This window comes from Loxodonta africana, chromosome 2 (assembly GCF_030014295.1).
Source record: "Loxodonta africana isolate mLoxAfr1 chromosome 2, mLoxAfr1.hap2, whole genome shotgun sequence".
In the NCBI taxonomy this organism is placed as follows: Eukaryota; Metazoa; Chordata; class Mammalia; order Proboscidea; family Elephantidae; genus Loxodonta; species Loxodonta africana.
Window position 1 is genome coordinate 33376022 of NC_087343.1, and position 6111 is coordinate 33382132.

General features: G+C 38.7%; 1 pseudogene; it reads right to left on the bottom strand.

The window, feature by feature from the left end:
• Positions 1-455: 455 nt before the first annotated feature.
• LOC100660181 (glycosaminoglycan xylosylkinase-like) lies at positions 456-4207 on the bottom strand (annotated as a pseudogene).
• Positions 4208-6111: the final 1904 nt, after the last annotated feature.

Genomic DNA, 6111 nt, shown 5'->3' on the forward strand with positions numbered 1-6111 from the left:
ATAGTAAGCTTTCCAATTGTCCTGCTAAAAAAGGACACAAGAGATAGCAAAGTGTTTTTAGAACATCCACAAGTGTGGAGAAAGGACTGTAGGGTTCAACGCAAAACACACACTCCAGAACCAATCTCAGCAAAAACCCATCCAAATGTCACACCTCAATTAGTCCTTTGGCATGGGAAATTAAAACTGACCATCCACGACACCCATTGCTAGGATGGGCGTGTGACACCAAGGGAGTCAGAAGGTGATTCAACAAGAGCATCTCCACCACGGTCTGACACTTGTAGTCTTTGATTTAGTTTCTGCTACGGAAAACATCAAAGATCTCCAAGACCACCTTGTCCCCTATCAGCAGAACTTGCTGCTGGCCATTTCCAATCCATTGGACATCATTTGGAATTGATTGTGCTGTTTCCCTATCTCTGTAAAAAGTGTCGTGTATTTTGTGTTGAGAATTACAAGTGGGAAAGGGGCACCCTGTCTTCTACCAGCACAGCATCTGCCCCAAAATGGCAAGTGCACTGCTTCACGGTTGCCAGGGCACTCAGGAGCTGCTGGTCTATGGCATCCATGGGGAGGGTAAGAGAGCACTGGGACAGTGGGTTCATGGGTCATGGCTCACTTTAAGGCAGAATTCAGCAGGCTGTTCTTTAGGTAGTTCAGTCTGTTCCAGGTAGAAACCTCAATGATGCAACAGCGATACAGAGGGGCAAGAATGCTTCTCTTATCCAGTGAGGGATTCCCAAAGCTGTTGGCGTTACCAGAACAAGGAGGATCATCTTGAAAGCTCTCCTAATAGTGGCAGTCAGGACTGACAATCGGGTAATCAAGGACAGCTGTGTCATGACATCCAGGAGGCATGGACCTGAGTCACAGTGGGACATTTTCTTCACAGCGTTGCAGTAGCTTTCATTTATATTCCCACCTGGCCAATTTGCCCTCTAGGTAAGTTCTAGTTCTGACCCATAGGTGTTGTGTTTTTGCAGAGACCATGCATCTAGGAGGCAAAGCGTAACAGGTCCCTCCATTGTTTTTCCACCAGCACCAGCTGGCTTAATTTCTCGGCAATAATAACACTTCCCATAGAAACCAGTATTGTTTCCTGTGATTGGGAAGGTGCTCAACAGCTGCTCCATGGCAACCGGCTTGATTTCTGTCCGCAGTATTAACAAATCTGCCTACCACCAAGGGGGCTGGATGGAAACCCAGAATCCTATTCAAATGAAAGGCAGTTACTTCTACATTGTCTATCATAATGAGCATGTGGTTCCCCTTCTACCACACAATCTTGGCTATACCTGCCAGGCCCTAGGCTTGCTCCACGGTTGCTGGTGCGGTGTGGTGCAGCCCCAGCCACCCCCACCGCCTCTGAGGAGGGGCAGCCCAACCCCACACTCACTGTCCCCAGCCCCCGAAGCCACTGAGGCTCCCACCCACCTCGGCCAGGTCATTCGGCACAATATTTTTTTTTGATGTGTTGATAGAAAAGAACTGTCAACCCAGAATCATACATCCAGTGATAATATTCTTTAAGAATGAAGGGTAAATCAAGAGATTATCTGAGGAGGGACATGTATTACCTGTATGAAGATGCTGGTAATATTCTCTATCTTGACCTGCATAGTGTTTATATTACCCAAATTTACTTTATAAAAAAGTATAACCTGTATGATAAGATCTCTACATATGAATTTATTTCTTTTGCTTCAATTTAAAAAAAAAAGACAAAACCAAAAACCTGAGCAAGCCTGAACATTTACCTAAAGATAAACGTTGGAGTGATAAAACAAGCAAGCAAATATTTACTATAAATATCCAAATAAATGTTACCTATCGACTCGATGGCAGTGGGTTTGGTTTTGTTGGCTTATGAGAGGAGCAGAAGGAGCCCTGGTGTAGCAATGGTTAAGCCCTCAGCTAAAAAACAAAAGGTGGGTATTTGAACCTACACAGCTGCTTCACAGAAGAAAAGTCCTGGCAATCTGTTCCTGTAAAGATTACAGCCTAGGAAGCCCTATGGGGCAGTTCTACTCTGTCATATTGAGTCCCTATGAATTGAAAATCTACTCGGAGGCACCTGAAAACAACATGAGAGGAGAGAGAAGGCAGAGTTTGGGAAGGGGCACTTGAAAGGGGCAGAAAGTTTTCACAGAGACCCAGAGGTTTTGCAGATGACCTGAAATCCATGTGTGATAGACTTCTGGTCCATAAAGCCCAGGGTAAGGAAATGGTAAGAAGTGTATTGTCTTACCATTTGGTTGGTAAAGTTACGCTTTTTGGCTTGTGCGTTGTTTGCCTAATAATGTTTTATTCGGCCATACAAGTGATTTGTGTGGGTTTCTGTATCTATATTTTATACAATAGTATTTTTATATTAAACAGATATATCATTAATTTTCCCACTGGACTATTTTAAATTAAAAAGATCTGCATATAAGATTTACTCTACTTTTCAGCCACTAGATATGGCTACCACCACCACCCACTGCCGTCGCTACACACATTTAATATAAAAGCCTCTATCCTTCTAAATATCTGCTGAGGTGTGAACAGACAACCCTCAAGAGAAAATGCCTGTCACTTTTTCTTTCCTTTAGAAATCAAGTATCCTGAGACCACATAAATTGAAAATGCAATTCTTACCATGCTTCTCAGCCTTGGCTCTATTGACCAGAAATGTATCACAGATGGGTTTCAGAGCATCTACAAAACCCCTGGGTCTCTGTGAAAGCTGTCTGTCCTTGTGCTTTAAGATGTTCACGGGATACTCAATGTAGACTGAACACAAAATTTTGAAACCTACATTAAAGAAAAATATTAGTCTATTGTTATTTTCTTAAATCTTTATATCTGTTTTTTAACCAAGTTTCTTCAGATGTAAACCATTCTATTCACAAATAATTCATGTTACAAAGTCTTGACACCATAATTCAGTAATTATGAAACTCTTCCAAAACATTGACTTAAAAAACAAAACAAAATCTTGATATTATCAGCATTCAGTTACTACTGTTGTTGGTTTCTCTTTTAACACTATTCTCAGCTCACACAGCATTTTTGCCTTAGCCAATGTACATAGTTCTGTTATTTTTCTTAGTTCGGAAAGACTGGCCTGTACCAAGTGATTTTGGTAGGCAAATTTCCTTCTAAAACTGAGTGCGCATGCCTTGAAGAAGCCTGGCATCATCATCATTTTGATTAAACTAATAACTTCATCAGTAGTTATGCCAGTTGGATGCACAAAAATCTTGACTCACATTTGCTGTGATTGCTCTGCAATGAAGATAGATCACTCAAACTACTTTGATTAAAAGTTCCGACCAGAGTTGTGTAATGGTTTGGCCACTGTGAATGTGAAATAGGTTAAATGAATTACTGCACATGAACTTAATCAACTTCATCTTGTTTATATCCAGGCTTCTCTCCAACTCACCAAGGTCGTTTGGAATTTTAATCCAATTTTTAAATGTGCTAATTGTCCTACCAAATTGGTGTCATGAACAAATTTAATAAAGATACACTCTGGTTCATCACCCTAATCATTAATTTTAAAAATGTTTAATAGTAGCAGACTAAGTAATGACCCCTGAAAAAAATCTGTGTAGCACTTTGAAATTTCAAAAGATGATACTGTATCATCAGTTTCCTGACAACTTGATGTTTTTTGTTGCTTAAAAATGGTATTTCTATTTTATTAAAATATCAAGTGGTGTTTATTTGTATATCTGTAAATGCTAGTGTCAAACATTGTGGCTTTAGTGCTTGAAAGTAGGGCATGTGCCCATATTGCTTCTGCTGGTATTTTGAAATTATACCACTTTCATTTGAAGTACCTGAAATAAAACTGTACCATTTCTCCTTCTTTCTGTCTTATATGACCTCGCTGATAGTGCTCCATATATATATCGAAATGTTTAGCTCATTGTACTCTACCACTACTCTTACTTCAATGGTCTCAACAATCCATTTTTGGTCTTTCAAATTTCCAAACATTTTTACTCCATCCTTCCTCAGAAAAACACTAGTATGACCATAACTCATAACTTGTCATTACCACATAATTGCAATATTTCTGAAATACATATTTTAATAACGCTGCTGCAGTCACCATCTATTGTTGTTCTAGCTTCCCCGTTTTAATACCCTTCTCTAATAATGCTTCTTGGAAGCAAGGATTGTGAGACTGTGTCTCACATACTTTGGACATGTTGTCAGGTGGGATGGGTCCCTGGACAAGGAAATCATGCTTGGCAGAGTACAGGGTCAGCCAAAAAGGGGAAGACCCTTAACAAGATGGATTGACACAGTAGCTGCAACAATGGGCTCAAACATAGCAAACAATTGTGAGGATGGTGCAGGAGCAGGCAGTGTTTTGTCCTGTTGTGCATAAGGTCTCTGTGAGTCGGAACCGACTCGACGGCATCTAACAACAACAACACATCCAGTAATGCTTTTACCTAATTCCAATGTAGAACCCGTTAAGCCTATTACTCTTCAACATTTAAATTTCCATTAATATATGCTATTTCCTCTTTGCTCAACTTAAAATCCATGGAACCACACTATTATTTAACAGGCACCTTCCTTAACACCCTTTGCCCTTGTTCCCTTATATGCAATTGACTGACACAGCCACACTCCTGGTTAAACTCTAAATAGAACAAGTACTGTGTGACTCAATAATTCATATTTAGACTGTTAGGGAACAGAGATTTAGCCGGAAGCACTGCTGAGCACAGAACTACCAAATTTTCATGATTGGAGATCTGTAGCAATCATTTATAAAAATATTTAATGTCATGACTGTGCAGACCCTTAGTGTTCTACTTTTGAACACAAATTCTGTTTAAAAGAGGGGTGAAGAACAGAATTTAAAATTCTCAATGGAATCCAGACTTTCTGGAGCCACTGAGGCTAAATAAAGTACTGAAACTATTGCCCTAAAATAATCTTTAAACTTTCAACTTTAACCCTAAACTATCTGCTGATGTCTTTTTCGAACCAAGCAACAGTTTTAGCTTAAGTAGTAAAATACATCTGCCTTCAGCATTATGGTCTTTCAAAGAATTATCTGTATGAAATCAAATTGACAACAGCAATTCAAAAGGTTAGACAAGAAGCTCAGGAGCAGCAGATTTATGTTAATGGTCGTGGAATAGTTTGGAAAAGACTAGTGAGAATGGTTGCACAACTTGAAGAATGTAATCATTGTCACTGAAGTTGTACATGTAAAAATAGTTGAAATGGAGTATCTTTTGCTGTGTATATTTTCACCAAAAAATAAACCAAAACTCTTTGCTGTCCAGTCGATTCTGAATCATACTGACCCTATGGGACAGAGTAGAACTGACCCACAGGGTTTCCAAAGAGCATCCGGTAGATTCAAACTGCCAATCCTTTGTTTAGCAGCCTAACAGTTATTTATAGTAACCCCATATTATTTTTCCTAACAAACCAATCTATGGATACAGCTCCATCAGAAAGAGATCAATACATGAAAAAATACTCAATGTTTGCCTTTTGTAGATGATACAGTTGTGATATTCACTTGAGTAAGAATAATAATATTTAAAAAAAAAAAAAAACATGATTCATGAGGATTCTCCCCATGATTTTCTGTACAGTTGAGAAAATCTGCCTTCACTATCACATGTACATTTTAGGCAACTGACTTTTCCTCCAACTCTATGTTTTGCCATACTTAGTAATACATAAAATAATTTTAATATGCAACTGAAAATACATTATTATATTATATGATTTCTAAAAACATAATTGGATGTTCTCTGAGAAATTAATTGAATTATAGCTGATATATAACAAAACCTTTATTTCAAAGTATAGAGATAATACCACTAGATAGATAACATATAGACTAAGAGTGAGACAGGCAGGTAATAAATCATCATTTGCCTTTGAATTATGGTGTTGGCAAAGAATACTGAATATGCCAAAGACTGTCAAAAGAACAAACAAATATGTCTTGGAAGAAGCACAATAGAATGCTCCTTAGAAGCAAGGATAGCAAGACTACGTCTCACATACTTTCAACATGTTAACAGAAGGGATCAGTCCGTAGAGAAGGACATCATCCCTGATAAAGCAGAGGGT